Genomic DNA, 18,809 nt, shown 5'->3' with positions numbered 1-18,809 from the left:
GCCGGCAAAGGTGGTACAACCCCAGGCGCCGTGCTAAGTGCTGCCCGCATACGATCGCACCGACTCTCACCACAAGCCTCTAATGGCAGCTGTTGTTACCATTACTATATGCATCCCCATTTACAAGTGAGACACTGAGGCCCTAAGAGGTCTCATGACTCACATCGGTCTCCAGCTCCGGCACAGGGTGGAGCTGGTACCCAAGCCCTGGGCTGGCGCCGTGATGCTGGGACGCTGGTCTCCCGTCCTAATGCAGCTGATGTGTCGGGTGTCAGAGCAGGTGCAGGGCATTTTGATCTGCTGTTGGCCCTGCCTCTCGGTGAGATCAGCGCGGCATTGCCTCCTCTCTGGGGCCAGGACCAGTTTACTCCGACAGTGTTTAAAAGCATCAGGAGGAAGACACCTACTCACCTTTCCTGGTTCCAGATACACAGCGCCCCCTCTTTCTGATGAAGGAAAGTGGTTCGCAAGAGGGAGGCCCAAAAGGGAGGACATGAGATCTATTCTTAGACCATTTTTCTTACATTTTTCACTTAGCTGATTGAGACAGAGAAGAGCAAACTGTGGTCTGGAAAACAACCAAGTACACTCGTGCCCTTTGATCTTTGTTGCGAGTCGCCCGATGAGACTGCGGCAGGGCGCCAGCCAGGAGGACAGCCCTCCGCTTCTGGGTCAACCAAGCGTCAACAGTGGATTCTAACTCGGTCCTCCCGCCGTGCTCGGGAGACCAAACAGCTGTCTGCGCTCGGGGACTGCGGGGGGGACGTCAAAAGGACAGAGCAGAAGCAGAGAGATCGTCGGGGCTGCAGGATCTTCAGGACTCACATTCCCCAACCCACCCGCATTGCAGACGAGGAAGGGGAGGCCCCCGACTCGCCCCCGGACGCACAGCTGGCTGGGCGGCGTCTCCTCTGTCCACTCTTCTCCCCAGATCACCGCTTGCAGGCTGTCTTCCCACGCTGAGCCCAGCAGCTGTTCCCTTGAGTTGTGTCAGATAAAGTTGCCCAGAACCTGCCAGTCAGACAGGCTCAACTCCTCTTGCGACGTCTGGGGACCTGGGAGGGTTCCAGTTTTGCCAACGGCAGGGAGTCACTTCTGTTCCTGATGCCTGCACCCCACAGCCCCTTCCCCGCCTCGGGCCTGGGGAGACCCCAAGCCTTCTCCCTCCCTTCTTGAAAAAGCTGTTACAGGGAAAGGCCCGGACCTCAGCTCCTCACCTGCTGAGCCTCTCATCTCCCTGAGCCGAGAAAGGCCCCACCTCTAGGCAGGGCAGCTGGGGCCGGCGGAGTCATCGGGGGCTTCCTGATCTGTATCCCTGGCTCCTGCCCCAGGAGGCGACTTCCACAGTGTGGGCCCAGACCCCCTGCTTCAAGCCAGTGGTTCTCAAGCGGCGGTGCGTGGGCCCCCAGAGGACATCCCACAGTTCTGGGGCGTTTTTGGTGTCGCAGCCGGGGGAAGTCCGCTGCTGGCAGGCAGTGGGGAGAGGCCAGAGATGCCAGGGCACCTGGCCACGCACCTCTGAACCATCAGAACCAGCCGGTACAAACTTCCAGTAATGGTGCTGTGGGTGGGGCGGCGTGCTTCACGCCTTCCAGGCCCAGTGCTCAGACCCTCAGGTGCTGGTGGCACACAGACTGATTGACAAACCCTTAAGGGAAGAGCTGTGACAGTTTTCTCATCCACAAAGTGGGAGATGATAGCACCGACCCAACAGGACTGTTGCGAGGGCTGAAGCTGTTGAAATCTGCTCGGAGATGACCACGTCCGGGCGCCACACCTGGGCTCTCCCTGCAGCATGGGGCCACCTACATCTCTGAAGAGGAAGCAGGTGTCACAGGGGTGTTGCCCCCGAGAGCTGCGTCCAGCCAGGACTTCTCCCCTCACGGAGGTGGGTACCCAGAGCTCTGTCGATAAGATGATCAGCTTTGTGCTGCCCTGGCAGGATGCTGGCTTGGAATTAGGTGGTCCTTATGGTCACCTATGAGTCCAGACTCGGATTCAGGTGTGAGCCCCAGAGACCCCTGGGGCCCAGCCCTGCATCACCCCAGAGGACCCAAAAGTGACACAGGAGGAAACGGCTCTCGGTGTTTGGGCACAACCTCCCCCGCTCAGCTCGTCCGCTGCTATGTGGAGTTCCCGCTCCCCGTCTCCCTGTCAGGCCAATAAAATTCAGACTGCGGGCGGCAGTGCAGTCCACGCCCACAAGAATCTCTGGGGTCCTCAGTGATGTTTAAGAGTGTGCAGGGGCCCTGAGAGCAAAGTTTGAGCCGTGCTGCTCAGGAATACTATGCAGCAGTGATGAGACTGAACTCGCTCTGTTTTACTAATTCGAAAGGTCACCATGTTGCCTTGTTGCATAAAAAGACAAGTTACAGACCCATGTCTGTGACCTGAGCCCGTTTATATAAAATCAAAGAAGCTGCGACAGTCACTCGCTCAGCTGGGATGACACACGCGTGTATCTTCACGGCAAAAGGCCTGGTGGGAAGCTGGCCGGAGCTCCCGGCGGCTGCTTCCCAAGAAGAGCATGCAGCGTGGGAGGACTTTAATTTTTTTCCTGTGTGTCTGCTTGTATGGATTTGTACACAGTGGGATTTGTTCACTTATTACACAGGCTTTTTAAATTAAAGAATGAAGGAAGTAGAGGCCTGGAGGGGCGAGGCCGGTCAGCAGAGGGGAGCCTCTCAGGGAGGCTTTCTCAAAATATACCTGTGCTTGTTTCCATAGGAATTAAGTTTTCCCGAAATTTTGCTGTGTGAGAACATGCCATGCTGACCACGCAGCTTGATGTGCTGGCCCCCGCCCTGGTCCCTGGGGCCAGCAGCCATGGCCTGCAGACCAGGCAGGGGTCCGAGGCTGTGAGGTGGGCCACCAGGAGCTCTGGAAGGCCTCCCGCCCGGGAGCCTGACACCCTAGGCTCGTGTGTGGCCCGGGCGCCGGGACTTAGCAGCTCCCAGGGCGCCGGCTGCGCGCTGATGCCTGAGCCTGGAGCGCCACGAGGGGCTGGGGACGCGGGCGGGTCCTGGAGGAATCCGCAGACGTGCCCGGGATGGCACGGCCCACGGGGAAGGCCAGCTTCTGTCCCCAGGACAGTAAGAGCACCGCAGGTGCAGCAGCCTCTGAACAAGCCGAGCACGGAGGGCCTCAAATACGTCACCTTATCAGCCTTTGTAACGGACTTCTGAAGGCAGGACGTGTCAGAAGCCACTCACAGACGAGAAAACCTGGGCCGAGGCAGATGTGGGGAGAAGAGCGAGGGTCTCCTTCCCCAGGGGTGAGCCCTAATTACCCGGTGTGTGGGCCCACCCCCAGAAATGACGTCCAACCACAGCGTCCCCATGGCAACCTCATCGCCATGGTAACCGGAAACAGGTCTGACCAGTCCTGGTTACGGGAAGACCTCAGGTCATGAGGTTCGACCCCAGTGCTTGACAGAAACGGAAGCCAGGGCAGCCCTCATCACGGGGCGTGGGCGCCGCGAGTCCTCCCAGCAGGGCTGGCTGCTCCCCCACCCCCCGTGCGGCCCCGGCCGCTGCTGTTTGGATGAGAAAGTGAAGAGCCTCACCCACCGTCTAACTGCTGGTGGGTGGTGGGTGGCGTGAACGCAGGTCTGGGGACTGGGGACCGGTCACCTCACAGCCGCCCAAGTGGAGAGCAGAGCTAACGCCGCATGTCCCCGCCCTGTCCCTTTCACAGCGCTGGCTGCTGGGGGCTCTGCTCCCTGGGGGCACCGTGCAGTCCTCATTGCGTCGCTCCCAAGTCCCCGCTGGTGCCCACCTGCTCCGTCCCCGCAGGGACCAGCCTTAGACCCGGCCCTGAGCTGCAGCGCCCCAGTGTCCACAGGGTCGGATGCAGAGGCCTGGGTGGGCGTCCTGGCCTGCGGTTCTTTCAACGTGTGCATTCCTGCTTGTGCACACGAGTGCGCAGACACACACACGTGCACCCCCACCCCCACAGATGCACACACACCACAGACACACACAGTTGACCCTCAGACAACACAGGGGTTGGGGCACTGACCCTCTGCCCAGTGGAAAATCTGTGTAGGGTCAGCCTGCTGTGCTAGATCCCTGCTGTCCTAGGTCCCTGCTGTCCTGGGTCCCTGCTGTCCTAGGTCCCTGCTGTGGTGGGTCCCTGCTGTCCTGGGTCCCTGCTGTCCTGGGTCCCTGCTGTGCTAGAGACTCTGCCACTAGGAGGACATGGAACTTGGAACACGGAAGAGCTTACAAAACAAAAAGCCCCAAATTTGGTACAGGATACACGTCTTTGCCTCTTCTTACCAACTCACAAATTCCTTCATGTATTCAATCAAAAAATAATTAAGGGCCACTGCATCCCGGGTGCCAACCAGGTTCTGGGACACAGCAGTGAACCGGAGGAGAATGGTTCCCGTCCTCAGAAACCTGCCATCTGGAGGGGCGGCCGCCCAAACCCCCAACCCTGCCTCCCTCTGCATCTCTCACGTCCTTGGTGACTGTCCCCGGTCAGGCTCCTGGGAAGCCCGCTCTAAGGTGCAGGTGTGAGGGGCTTCCCAGGGGGCTGTTGAGAAGCAGGGAGGGGCACCGGGAGAAGCTGAACTCCGTGACGCAGGGAGCTCAGGGGCTGGGTGGCCCTGCGTTTCTGGCTGGAACTCTGTGTCCTCTCAGGTGAACTCAGCAAAGCACAGCTGGTTTCCTGGCTCGTCCTGCACGGGCCGTCCTCTTCAGCTCCAACCCCGCGGGTGAAGCTGACGCTCGCCCTTGTTGTGCAGAACTCCCGCCAGCGCCCCGTCCTGGTGCCAGTCAGCATCCAGCCGCCCCCAGGAAGGGAGTGATCTTGGGCAGAGCCCCTCCTGGGCTGAGGACGATTCAGAGAGGGACTCGGTGATGAGTGGTCAGCGGTGGACACCTAGCCTGGGAGGGGCTGCTCTGGTGGGGAATGTGCTGGACTTGGAGCAGATAACTGTGACTTCGAGGACAGAGGAACTTCCTAACCTCTGAGTCCTTATCTGCCCACGGAGGGTGGAAATGGAGTGAGGTGGGCAGACATTCCTGGGCGCTGTGGGCAGGTGAGGGGCCACCCCTCCAAAACTGAGTGATGTTGACCGGTCCCCAGATCCCGGGGGGGCGGGGGAGTTGGTGGGTGGAGCTGCACAGCTTTGGCCCTTGGCTTCCTTCCCTGATAATCTCTTCTTAATCCTCCACACCTGCTGCAGCTTCTCTTTCTAAGCAAACAATCCGCACCACTCTCCTTCCCGTGAGCCCTTTCCCGTGGTCGGGAAGCCGGGAAGCTGGGACGCCAGGCACTGAACACGCCACCTGGGGGCTGGTGACAAGACCTGGCTGGCACAGGCACCTGCTGCGTTTCTGGCTGGAACTCTGTGTCCTCTCAGGTGAACTCAGCAAAGCACAGCTGGTTTCCTGGCTCGTCCTGCACGGGCCGTCCTCTTCAGCTCCAACCCCGCGGGTGAAGCTGACGCTCGCCCTTGTTGTGCAGAACTCCCGCCAGCGCCCCGTCCTGGTGCCTGTGCGAGCTGACCAGCAGCACGTCTGCGGGCTCTTGTCCGCTGCTGAAGTGGCCGCGCTCCTGATGAAGACGTGGGAAATTTGTGGATGTGTTTCAGCACACGCATCCCGACTGCAATTTCGGGCTATGTTGTCCCTGGAGGTAAATATTGATTTGGTATTTAAGCTCCATCAATATTTACCTCTTTGGTCAATAAAGCTTGATGTTCATCTCAATTGACGTTGATATCTGCTAAGAGTTTATTCTACTTCAGATCTTCCATCCAGCATCGAGGAGGAGAAAGGGCTGGTTGCGGGGGAAGGAGCCAGGGCCACTGGCTGGGTCCCCTGGGCAGGGGAGTCTCACCTCCTGGCACAGGGTGACTGCATAGTTAGAGGGATCAAGTAACCAGTTTCCTAAGGTTTCGGAGTGGCAAAGTGGAAAAATCAAACATGGTTTTCCATTTGGATGAACTAAAATCTTGTCTGCACTGATTTCAGCTGGGACTGCCTGGGAGCCAATTTCTGGGGAAAGTCTTAAAACAAGCCTTAAAACGACCAGGGAGGTGAGGACTCTGGTCCCGAGGGCGGGGCCCTGCTGGAGGGCACAGGAGGGTCCCCACACTGCCCCTTGGCCTGAAGGAGCCATGCAGGCCCTGTCCTGGGGCGGGGGCGGCCCCCAAACCACCCCTGTGATGCCAGCGTTCCCAGAGGCACTGAGGGCAGCGTCACGGGGTAGAGGCTGGAAGGCCGGCCAGTCCAGACCCCTCGCTTACACTGAGGGCGGGCGCGGGGGCTGGGGCTGGGGTGAGAGGGGCACCGATCTCCTGTCTCCCAGGACGGCAGAGTGCCCTCAGGCTGCGCTGACACACATCAGGTTCTGAGCCTGGGGAAGGAGGGACCTGGGCAGCCCTCTCCGGATGTGACGGTTAATTTTACACGTCAGCTCTGCGGGGCCCCAGCCGCCCAGACTTCTGGAGGTTACTCCAGGTGTGTCAGTGAGGGTGTCTCTGGATGGCGAAATGCACACTTGAACTTGTAGGCAGAGTAAAGCAGACGGTCCTCCCCAGTGTGGCTGGGCCTCCTCCTACCCGTTGGAGCCGGGATAGAACGAAAGGCAGGGAGGAGAACGCACCGTTTCGGCCTGTTTCAGAGCTGGGACGTGGCTTCCCCTCTGTACTCAGGCTGGACTCACACCGTTGGCTCTCCTGGGTCTCCCGCTTGCAGTTGGTGGGTCATGGGACTTGTCAGCCTCCATAACCACGTGGCCAGGTCCTTACAACGTGAATATATATATACACATACTGGTCTCTCCTGCTGGTTCTGCTTTTCTGGTGACCTGGCTGCACGCTGCACTCATTGGTCTGAACTCTCACCTGCTATGGCCTTCTGACCTTGGCTCTGCCAAAGAGGTGACGGTGACATCTCCTGGCCGCCAAAAGGACGGCCCGGCACGAGCCTGGGTTCCCGGGCTGCCGGGCTGCCTTGGGGACACAGCACAGGGTGCAGGCTCATCTTTGCCTTCGAGAGGGACATTGGTGCCCAGGCCTGGAGGCTGCGTGGACGGCCAGCACCGCCCAGGGCCCGTTTGCACCAGCGAGTGGAGCTAAGTCAGCTGTCACTGCTGCCGTGGGCGCTAAGGGACCCGGCTGAGGGCCTGACGTGTTCAGAGTCAGGTCGCTGGGATCAAATCTCTGGCTTGAGAGCTGAGGGCCGGCGGTGGGGCCAGCCCCTCGGGGAGGGCGGCTCCGAGGCCCCTGGGGGGGCAGGTGCGCCGTGTCCCCGGGCCGGCCGCCCCTGGGTGAGCCAGCTGCCGGCAGCCTGCACCCACGGGCCTTGGTGCAGCTGCCGGTGGTGTTTCCCAAAGCTGGCGTGGAGGCGCGCAGCTGGCCCGGCGCTTGGCCAACAGCGCAGCGGCGCCCTGCCTTGCCCACCTGGGCGCACCTGGAGGCCTCTCTGTGCTCCACTCCCAGGGCTCTCCAGGTGGAACCCTCCCAGGCCTTCACTTCTCAGAACCAGCCCACGCACCTGAGCCTACGACTCAGCAGTCACAGGGGCGAGCGAGCCTGACGGAAACGGAGCCGACCTGGTGGAGCCCGCGGGTCAGCCTGCTGCATGCCCCCGACCCCCCCACACCCCACTCTGCCGAGCACCTCGGAAACGCAGCCTCCTCGGAGCCCCAAGGCCCTTTCAGGAGACCCACAGCCCTTCCCCACACAGCCCTTCCCCACTCGGCTACATGTCTGTGCACTTTCCTTCAGCCTAAACACATCATGACAGGTGGGTTGCAGAAGCAGACAGGAAAACCCGGCATCTATTAAGCCAGATGGTAAAGAGATTTGCAAACATGTAACTATGGCTGTTTGTCATAAAATATTTATGTTAAAATATCAAGGGTTTATTGTTATTTTTAAATGGATTAATGTTTTTAAATGTTCTTGGTTTTGTTTTCTAATATGGCAAGTTTGTAACTGATCATTTCTAATGTGGCAAATGTCATGAGATACAACCCACAGAAACAAATGACCCCTGGGGCCCTCGATCACTTCTGCGCATGTGACGAGGTCCCGAGACTGAGTACTTGATTGTTGATCTGATCACTGCACCCGCTCCAGGAAACCAGTGTCCTGTGTTCCTTGTCACCTGGCACCTGGGCCTCTCAGGTGAGGGTTAGAACAGCAAACACACTGTGCCTCCCCAACTTCTAGCTGCTGTTCTTAATCCTCATAATGCCAAGAGGTGAGCTGTTATCACCCCCGATTACAGAGGAAGCACAGAGAGGTTAAGATCCTTGCTGGTGGACACACAGCTAAGAAGGGACAGAGTCAGGATTCAACCCAGGTAGGAAGACCACAGGGCCCAGGCTCACCCTCTGGGCTGTTCCACCTCACATGCTAAGTTATTCGTTACTGACAGTCAGTGGCCCACGTCCTCCCTGAACCATGTTTGCACATGAACAGTAGCCTTGGCCCCGTGGTTTTCAGTCACAGACCGTACTGCCCCTTATGAAAAATGTGTGAGGTGTCGGGGGTGTGTTCTTGTGTGTGCGTGTGTTAGTGTCCTAGCTCTGCCATGACAGCACCACGCCTGGGTGCCTTACTCAATGGAAATGTGTTTTCTCATATTTCTAGAGGTTGGAAGTCCAAGACCAGGGTGTCAGCAGAGCTGATGTCTTCCGAGGCCTCTGTCCTTGGCGTGTGGATGGCCGTCTTCTCCTGCGTCCTCACGTGGCCATCCCTCTGTGTGTCTGTGCTGACCTCTCCTCTCCTAAGGACACCGGGCAGACTGGATCAGGGCCCTCCTACTGGACCTCACGTTACCTTCATCACCTCTTCAAAGGCCCCACCTCCAAATACAGTCACATTCTGAGGCACTGGATTCTTGAAATACTGTGAAATTCTCATCTTATTTAAAAACTTCAGTACATTCAGATGATTTTTCCCATGGGCACTGTGGTCCCCACCTTTTGAGAAACAGACAAGCCCCAGGTCTCTGGGAGATGAGTCCACTTCCTTGTCCAGAATCTTTTCCCTCTTGTGTGTCCTTTCTGTAAGTGACCAGCTTGCTTTCAGGCTTAGCCGATTAGCGGGACAGGCACGGCAGTTGCTCGGTTCAGGGATGAAGGCTGAGACCCCAAGCCCTCTACTGACCCCCTGTGCCCCAGAACCTCCCTTTGTCTGGTGCCTACCAACCCGAACCCCAGGCAGGTCCCTCCAGTCTGGCCAGCCTGCACTCAGTGTGATTGCATTGGCCCTTGTCCTCCTGTGTCAGCTCTGCAGTGACGTGTGCAGCGCCAAGGACAGCAGCTCTGGTTTCTGGGTGGACTACAGGTCTGTGAGCTGGCGGGGACAGGGAAGCCCCACTCACCGGGGCTGGAGGCACAGAGACTGACTGCAGGGCACGTCTGGGGCCGGAAGTCCAAGACCAAGGCGTCAGCGGCTCTGGCTCCTCCTGTGGCCTCTCCCCTGGGCTGGGACGTGGCCACAGTCCGAGGTGCTGGGGGTCAGGACTTCGACAGATAAATTTCGGGGGACATCACTCAGCCCCTGACAACACCTTACACAGTAGCGTTTCTGCTTTGCTTTAATGAGAGCGTCCATGAGCGTGTGGGGCTGGCCTTAAGGAGAAGCCTCTGGAAGATGAGCAGTCCCTGCTCAGGCGGCCGCCGGGGGCCCTCAGTGCCCACGTAGCCCCCAGCCCACCCTGCTGCGGTCCCTGTTCCCACTGGTCCTCCTCCTCTCTGCTTTGCCACAGGGGTGACTTCGAAGCTCAGTCCTGGGAGAGTCCCCGGTGCTGAGGCCACGGCGGGGCAAGGAGATGACACAGAGACCCCGCTTCCACACTGACCCTCGTGCTGCCCCCGCCACCTCCCTGTCACCCACAAGCATCCTCCAGGGCAGCCCCTCGGGGTCAGGGGCCGCAGCTAGGTCCTTGGTTTACACACAATAGAGCCACCAGGGAGAACTGGTGCTTCTGAAGACTGTCTTGCAAAATATAAATGAAACATCGAGCCCAGTTTACAGCAGTGAGAAGTCAGGGTTGTCTATTTGTAGTCAAGGGCTCCAGTTTTCAGTGGCTCCTCCCAATGGCCAGCTGCCACCACCCCCGCCCGGAGCTGCGTGCCACGGTCCTGGCCGGCAGGGCCACTGCTCTGCTGCCTGCAAGCCAGCTCTGTGCCTCGCAAGAGTTATTCAAGTCTGTCCCTAGACCCTGTCGCAGCACGTAACTGAGTTAAACAATACAGAGCTGATGTCACTGGGGCACAGAAAGAGAGCTTCGTTTATGTGAACACTGCATTGGAGTACTTTGGGGAGATTCCATAAACAGCCTGCCTTAGAAAAAACTGCTATGGTATTAGGTGTCAGCAAAACCCTTGGAAAAGATAAGGAAAGTTATAAAAATTTAGAATTCCACCCTAAGTTTATATCGCGTCTTTAGTTCTCCATCTTAAACCACACGGTGGTCACAGGGTAAGAATTCACCAAGCTGCACATTTAAGATCAGTTTTGCGCATCTTCTACCTCAGTACAAAACTTTTAAAATAAGGTAGCTTACTTTAAAAAACGGCTGCACAACTTCCACCAGCTCTCTGCGCCCCAGCCCTGTTTTACCTTCAGCCATCCCAACAGAGATCCTATGATTGACAACAACCGCTTCCGCACCTTGGAGTTTCCCGTGGAGGAGAACACAGTGCTGCACGGCTTTGCAGGCTACTCTGAGACTGTGCTTTCTCAGGACATCACTCTGAGTACCCGTCCAGAGACTCACTCTCCTGGGATGTTCTCATGGTTTCCCATCCTCTTCCCTATTAAGCAGCCCATTACGGTACGTGAAGGCCGAACCATCTGTGTGCGTTTCTGGCGATGCAGCAACTCCAAGAAGGTGTGGTGTGCGTGGGCTGTGACAGCACCGGTCTGTTCTGCCATTCACAACCCCACAGGCCGCTCTTACACCATCGGCCTCTAGCCTTGTCTGCAAGTGTCCAGAGCTTCAGAAGCTGCTTCAGGTTCTGTTCCTGTAGCACAGAAGACGCAGTATGCTGTGAGTGCTGATTGGCCTTGCCCATCAAGAGAAGAGCGTTTCAGTCTGCTTTCCTACCTTATGGCAAGATGGGCAAAGGATGAGAATTGCAGGGCTCAAGCCACCAATCTGTGAAGACTTCACGCCAGGGCATGAGGAATTCTTGTTAGACCCGAGGCTACTCCAGCAGGCACTCAGCTTCAGGTGCTCCCTGGGATGGCCCTGAGAACATGCGGATTGAACATATTTTCAGCCCTTTCCCCTTCCCATCTTTGTTCCTGTTTTGATGGCTTTGTGTAAGAAGGAAATACAAATAAAGTGAAGTTATGGCCAAAAAAAAAAAAAAAAAAAAAAGATGGAGAACATTCCAGAACCTGTGAAAGCACCCAGTGCCTTCAGCAGTGAGTCCCTCTCGTCCCTCCCCAGGACGCAGTCGTCGTCCTGTGCCTCTCAGGAAGGTCACCGCACTCAGACAGACCCACGCTGGAAGCCCCAGACCGAGATCGCAGGCACGGTTTGCACAGGGGAGGGCGGGGAACGCCCGTCAGGGGACATGCACTCCAGGAGGAGGCTGCGGCCCGGCACGCTAAAAATACGAAGGTGGAAGTTACATTTTTATGTTTGAAATTTAAACAAGACATTTATATGTCTGTGGGAAAAAAGAAGTTGCTTCTAGCTCTCACAACTTTTTCAATTAACCAACCAGCCAAAACCTCTGTTAAGAGTCTGCTACAGTCATTGACGCATTAAAACGAGCCTGAACTTTCCAGTCTTGGTCTGCCCCCCATTCCTGGCTCTTCCGCCCCGCAGGTGTCCTCAGACCACCTGTTCAGTGCATCAGACATTCCGGAGGTTTGGCCCCACGAAGCCCGAGGCAGGGCACGTGGTAGCACTTCTCCCTGTGGGTTGTGTTCAGACGCCTGTTCCTCGACTGACCTGGCTCGCCGGGTGAAGGAAGCCTTCACTCTCTGCACGTGGAGGTCCTCAGTACCGAGTGTGAGCCACCTGGGGCCAGGCCAGACACGCCTGTCATTTACAGAGTCAGCACGCATCCCGGCGCCGGGAGGTGGCCCTCCTGGCTCAGCACGCACCGAACGGCCCCTCCCGGGATGAGGCAGGACAAGCCCCTGGAGGGCAGGACTGAGTCCCCAAACAGCAGGACACAGACCACATGCAGCCCCATTTAGGTTGCCCGGAGTGTTGATGTCCAAGCTCGTGAGCCCAAGGGCCAGCGTGGCGGGTGGAATAGGGGTCCCCAAAAGCGATGGCCAACCCTAGCTCCAGGACCTGTGAGCGCGACCTTATTTGAGAATAGGGTCTTGGCAGATGTCAAGTTAAGATCTGGATTTAGGGTGGGCCCCAAGTCCAGTCCCTGGTGTCCTTACAAGAGAAAGGACAAGGAGATCTGAGACCCAGAGAGGACAGGGCCGTGCGGGGACAGGCAGTGAGGAAGCCCCAGGCAGAGGGTGGACGGCCCCCACCGGGAGCTAGGAGAGGCCGCACCGGGCCCCCCCCACGCCCTCCAGGAGGGCGCCGCTGGCCAGCAGTAGGTCTCCGCTGCGGTGAGCTGCCCGGCTTGCGGCGCTCCGAGCCAGCAGCCCAGGAATGAGCACGGAAGGAGTGTCCATCACCCAAGGATGGTCCCGGCCCACCACCAAGCGCTCTCCTTGGGCCCTCCCCCCTGCACGAGATGACCTCCAGATGCCGGACCTTTAGGAGATCGGGAGCCGAGACAATCAGGACCCATGGCTTTGTCTCCCGTGGTCAGTGTCAGGAGGACTGAAAAGCTGGGCCTGACCACCCGTGAAACCAAGGCGGAACATGCACCCGGCCGCCCAGTGTGGCGAGGAGTTCCCTCTAGTTCCCGCTGTGTTCTTGCCTCGCGTGGGTGGCGGGGCGGTGCTGCCGGCTCTGCCAGAAACTCTTAGGGCCCTGGTACTGGGGACAGAAGGATACCCGCGATGCATCAGGCACTCACCACCCGGCTGTTCCGTGCACCCCGCGGTGGCCTAGCGCGGCCAGCAGTGGTGTGTCCGCGGGGTGGTCCAGGCACCAGGGGGCCACCTGCTCGTTCGTGGTGGAGGCAGAGGCCAGGTGACACAAGGACTGAGGCGGTTTCTGCATGAAGCTGCGGCTGGGTTAGAGAGCATCTCAGGGTGAGGCAGAGCGACTTCATGGCGGGGGTGTCTCTGATCTAACGGAATTAAACCTGGTTTCTTTTTCCCCATTGACATGCATGTCACTCAGAGCTACTAAATCTTAAACTAGGAAGATATCTTAAAATGTCTGCAAGGCTGTTGTCTCTGCAAAGCCCCTCCCACTCGTTACCTGCTCCTCTGGTAGCTTCGGCCCTTCTGACAGACGAGGAGCCTCGCTGGCCAGGGCGGGAGTCCAGTGCCTGGGAGGGGGCTCACGGGCCCCAGTGGCAGAGCCCAGTCCCGGGAGTTCAAAGGCAGCTTTCAGACCAGCTGCTCCCAAGGCCTGTCCTTCACCCCCAAGGTCAAAGGAGAAGATGTCGGCTCCAAACCCCAAACTCACAGCGTCCCTGCTTTCTCTGAAGCTGCTGGTTACGGCTGTTTCCACGTAGAGGTCAGGGGTGTGAAATCCTGTTCCCGTGCTGGCCTGGAGTGTGTCTGGGTGTAAATGTCAGTGTGCATGGGCGAGGATGCTCCACCAGCTTCCAGCGCTGACCTCCGCTGAGGACCGACCCTCCGGTTAGCACGGCTAGCGAGGACAAGCACGTGCTGGAAGCCGAGCCCCTCCTCCCCTGAGTGACCTGCTGTGATGTGTGTCCTTCCTCCAGCGCCTCCCTGTCCACATCTGCTCCTCTCCAAAGCTGGGTGAGCCCAGCCACGTGGCATAAACACCCCAGACCCCAGTGGCCTCCTGGAAATGAGGAAATTTCTCCTGGTTTGCCACAGAAGTCAGGGTGCCAGTGACCCCATTGGTGAGAAAAGAGATTTTTGGAGATGAGCACAAGGCTTTCTGACCTCAAAAACCAATCACGCCCCATCCGCAGAAGAGGAGCTCGGTTCTGGACCGCATCCTTGGAATGGCCTGAGGCAGTCTGGGTGGGGTGGTGAAAGATTTGCAAATCTGTTGTGGGTCCCTAGGAGCCGCCCTCTGTGCCCTGCAGCAGGGTAGATGCTCTGGAAAACACGGATGCTCGCTCCTGGAGCAGCCAGCAAGCTTCCGCTGAGGGTCCTGCTGGGCGCGAGCCCCTCCGGGCGCAGGGCAGGAGCATCTGAAGCGCCGGTCAGCCAGCCGGGCGGCCGGGTGTCCCGGGCAGGCTGCTGTTGTCCAGGTGAGGGTGGGGGGAGCGGGGACAGCTGGGCGGGAGAAGGAATTTTGACTTTCAGGATTTGGTGCCTGACTGGACGTCACAGACAAAGAAGACTAGTTATTCTAGTTAGGCATAACTCGGGCTTTCTAGCCGAGGGCTTCAGGCCTGGGAGGCTGGGAGATGACGGCGCCACTCACCTGGACTATTTGACAGGTGAGCTCCGTTTGGGGAAGCGGGAAACAGATGAAAAACACCGTTTCAGACCCGATACAACACACAATCTATTTGGAAAGCTGAAATGTGCACGCATGATGCGTCTAAAATAAGTTCAGATAAACAACCATGTCCTACTGCACAGCACAGGGAACTATACTCACCACCTTGTAGTGACCTACAGCGGAAAAGAAGCTGAAAAGGCACACACACGTACATTTGTGTAACTGGATCACTATGCCCCAGACCAGACAGTAACACACTAAACGGACTGCACCTCAGTGAGCAGAGAATCACAAAGCAGGGCTTTAACCTAGCCCCCCCATTAACTAAAATAAGTTATAAAGGAATTTACGTGTAAAGACAAAACAGCATATTCCACACTTACTGCGTAAGGGCAGAGAGAACTGATGAGTTCATCAGAAAGAGATGAGAGTAATCCTGGAAGCCTTCCTGCAGGAGGCTTCTGTAAGTCTCAAGCCTGATTTTACAGGACATGGACTGGTGCCCAGGAGGATATTCCAAAATGAGAAGAAGCACTAGTCAGTACTACAAAACAGAAGCCTTTTATTCAGAAGGTTTGCTTTAAGAGAAAACACTGAGAGGCAGGGGAGGCGGGAGGAGGAGAGAGGGAACAGAGCACTTGGGAAAATAACTTGAAATCTTTTCCGGGAAGCTCCTCCCCGTTCTCTTTTGGCTCCTCCGTAGGTAAATACTCCAGACCTGAGGTCAGGATGTTTGCTCAGCTCTGGCGGTCATGGTCAGCTCATTTCAGCAGAGCGATGATTTCAGGCTGCCAGTGGGAGTCAGCAAGACCTCAGCCCTGCCGCCCCCACCCCCACACAAGGGATTCACCCCCACCCCCACCTGCCACCCTGGGGGCTATTTTTATCCGCTTGATGTTGGTGTGATTAGTAAAGGCAATTAAGCAGTCAGATCAAAGCTCAGGGCCGCAGCCTTTCAGATGTTCCTTAACAATCCTGGAAGGGTTTGCAGAAATAAGCCCGGGAGGAACCGAGCGTGGCCATGAATACACATCACCTGAGCAGCATCGGGAAGCTCTCCTTCCACCTCTGGAAGAAAGTTCCAGAAAGCTCTGGGAGGGGCGGCTGGCTGGGAGGGAAGGGGACAGCCTCCCACTCCCTCCCCGTGTGCCTTTCCCGCGACTTTCATGTGCACAGACCATCCACGGAGGAACGACCCCTTAGGTGCTAAGTAACACACCTGTTCCATCTTAATTCGGGGAGAGGTGCTGGCTTTCTGCTTTTCTGCAGCAGTAAACTGAAGTCACCAGCAGAGGGGCCCCCAAGGCCCACCCTGTATTTTGTTGTGGCTCTTTTTTTAAAAGTTTCTGGAACAGAAGGACTTGGTCAATATTTGTAGAACCTCCACAGGGAGGGGTGGAAGGTGCATAAAGGACTCCAGGGTTCAACACTGCTCCCCGTGCGCAGCAGGGAAGCTCCCAGGAGGAGAGAAAGGGCCGAGGCCCTGTGCCCCTGACCACGGGCCCCATTGCCGTATGGACTGGAGTGAGCGCTGGGCCACCCGGGCAGTGGCTGGATGGGGTGCCAGGCCAGAGCCGGTCTCCAGGCCTTTTCACACCCAAGCTGCTGACGGCCTGTGGGCGGTGAGGGCAGCGGGTGAAGGAAGGAGGTGCGGGGGTTCAGAGGCAGGGCCCTTCCTCGCTGAGTGCTCTGCGGGGGCGGGGGCTCTGACCGTCCTCGATGGCCATCTGCTGAGTCGGTGCTCCTGAGGGTGGACACCTGGGCGGGCCAGCCACCGCCCGGAGACCATCCGAGAGGGGCCAGGGCCAGGCTCTGAGGACCCCATCCTGGGAAGCCACCAGGTGGCAGCTGGCCAGAGGGCTGGGTATGCAGAGCACTAAGGGGGTCGAACAGAGACACAGAGAAGAGCAGAGACGGAGAGCTGGAGAGACGGGGAGGCAGGGAGAGACTAGGGAAGGAAGGGAGCACTGTCCTGACTTCAGGGGCTCCCCAGGCCCTGCCCAGCCCAAGGCAGTGCCTCCCACCCTAGGTTCCTGGAGAACCTTTCCCTGTGACAGTCTCTCCATCTAAGCTCTCTGCGGAGAGTGTCGGCGCCTTTTAACCAAAGGCACCAGTTCACAGTGAAAGGGAGAGCTGCGGGAACTGACCGCATGGGGTGCAGGGGGCAGGCCGGGCACGGGCGGGGGGTCGGGGTGGGGCCAGGTGGGCACCAGCGGGCACCTGGCTGGTGGGACATGGGGGACAAGAGAGGAGAGAGCTGGGGTTTTGTTCTGAAGAGCGAGGGTGGCGACCCTCCCACACCTCGGCCACAGGGGCCTCCGGGACAGCCCACGCCGAGCCACGCTGGTAATGTGGGGGCGGGGAGGGGGCGGGGTCAAAGGCACAGACCTCCAGTTATCAGACGCGTAAGTCGTGGTCGTGTGTACAGCCTGGCGACTGCAGTTGACAGACTACATTTCGTGTTTGAAAGTTGCTGAGAGCAGGTCTTACAAGGCCTCGTCACAAGGAAAATAGAAGACACATCTGTGTGAGGTGAGCCACCAGCTAAACCTACTGTAGGGATCATTTCTCAATATGCACAGAGAGCAAGTCATTAGCCGCACACCGGAAACTGACTCAGCATTGTATGTCAACTGTGTCTCAACTAAGCTGTTTAAAAATGTAAACAATAATAAAAGAACAGTGAGCGTCAAGCACTCGCAGCAGACGGAGTGTGACTTCCCCGGGCGGTGACGCGAGGCTGAGCCACAGCGCCAGGGGTCCTGGCTCAATCCCGTACTGACAGAAAAGCAGAGAAAAACTTAAAGCACTGGCTCCCCGGCCCACTCCTGCCCCAGCCTTCCTTGCGCTCTCAGACTCCATGATGCCACCCCCTCCGGGAGTGACATTCCTGTGGACCCTCCCCGCTTCTCATCTGCCCGAACAAACAGCTGGCGATGGGCCACGTCGTCCGGCCAACGAGCTGCCTGACCCTGTACCCACTGGGCATTCTTTGTGGGGTCAGCGTCACTGATCGTGCTGAAACCAGTTAAATTCTGGTTATCTGGGCAACTCTGCACAACACCCACCCCAAACGACGTCGGTCTGGAACACTTCCTCGTAGACGGAACAGGGTGTAGTCCATGTCAGGTAACTCAGCACTGTCCACCACCCACCATCATTTCCACTTGTGGGGACAAACAGCCTTGGTCAACCAGACTGTGTCGTCGCCCTAAAGACCCAGCTGAGGGTGCTGGGGTCAGTGACGGCAGAGTCTCTGGTCCTCGTGAGTTATGTGCAGGATGGGCTTTTACTGGCACAGGAGAAGCCCATGAATCTTACAGTGAAAAAGACCAGAAAATCATCGTGTCCGTAAACCAGAGAGAAGCAGGAGACGCTGCAGGGCGCTGAGGGAGGAGGCGGGGCTCCTGGGAGGTGGCCCTTCCTTCAATGGAGCCAAGAACGACCCGTTCCACCCCAAACCCTCACGATAAGACCACATGGAGGGCCTGCTGTCCGAGGCACACCCTGGGCTACCGCACATCCTTACTTCTTCAATCCAAGGCTTGGGAACTCGGGAGGGGTCGCCCTCACCCCGAGTCCGCGTCACACCAGGCGGAGTGGAGGTGACCGTACATCCAGATGCACTTTTTGAAGAACACGGGCCAGCGCGGCCACCACAGCTCCCCCGCCCCCCGCCCCCACTCCTGTTCAATAGCGCCGCCCGCCTGGCTAACTTGCCAGGGCTCTGTCTACCCGCGGATGGCTGTCAGAGTCCATCGTGCGTGAGAGTCACACGGGAAGATGGTAGAAGACTGCAGCTTCCCAGCCCCACCCGGCCTCCGCAGGGCCGGGCCGGGCAGCAGAGCTCTGCCCGTCGACCCAGCACCCCTGGGATTCAGACACTGTTGGCCCAGCACACACACCCCAGGACACTGCTGCAGACTTAGCAGGGTGCCCAGACCTCCGTGCATTTCTGGCCCTGGAGTCGGCCTTCCGGAGGAACAAGAGCCTGGCCCTGGCTCTCCATCACTGAGACTGGCGTCATGGGCGCAGGCGAGGGCCTCAGTGAAGATAAACTGGCCCCATCCACTGCAAAGCACAGAATTCCCAGAGATTTAACAAGAAGGGACATCTCCAGAGCAAGGAATCAAATGCTTGAACAGAGCCTCAAAGTGACGGACAGACATCATTATTCCTGACTGGCTGCGGCGGCTACTTTGGCAAAGCCACGTGATCTCTGTGTCCTAACCAGCAGAAGCTCAGATGGTGTCACCCAAGTTCACTCCTGGGGTCGCCAGAATAACGGCTCCCAGCGTCATCCCC

General features: G+C 58.0%; 1 long non-coding RNA gene across 1 annotated transcript in view; it reads right to left on the bottom strand.

Annotated features, from left to right (window-relative positions):
- The window catches only part of LOC141578098 (uncharacterized), a 78,931-nt gene extending 62,770 nt beyond the window's left edge, over positions 1-16,161 (bottom strand). Inside the window, exon 1 of the long non-coding RNA XR_012507977.1 lies at positions 14,888-16,161. This is a non-coding gene — a long non-coding RNA (uncharacterized LOC141578098). The remainder of the gene's footprint in view (positions 1-14,887) is intronic.
- Positions 16,162-18,809: the final 2,648 nt, after the last annotated feature.

This window comes from Camelus bactrianus, chromosome 7 (assembly GCF_048773025.1).
Source record: "Camelus bactrianus isolate YW-2024 breed Bactrian camel chromosome 7, ASM4877302v1, whole genome shotgun sequence".
NCBI classification, from domain to species: Eukaryota; Metazoa; Chordata; class Mammalia; order Artiodactyla; family Camelidae; genus Camelus; species Camelus bactrianus.
This window is presented reverse-complemented; position numbering and strand designations above follow the sequence as displayed.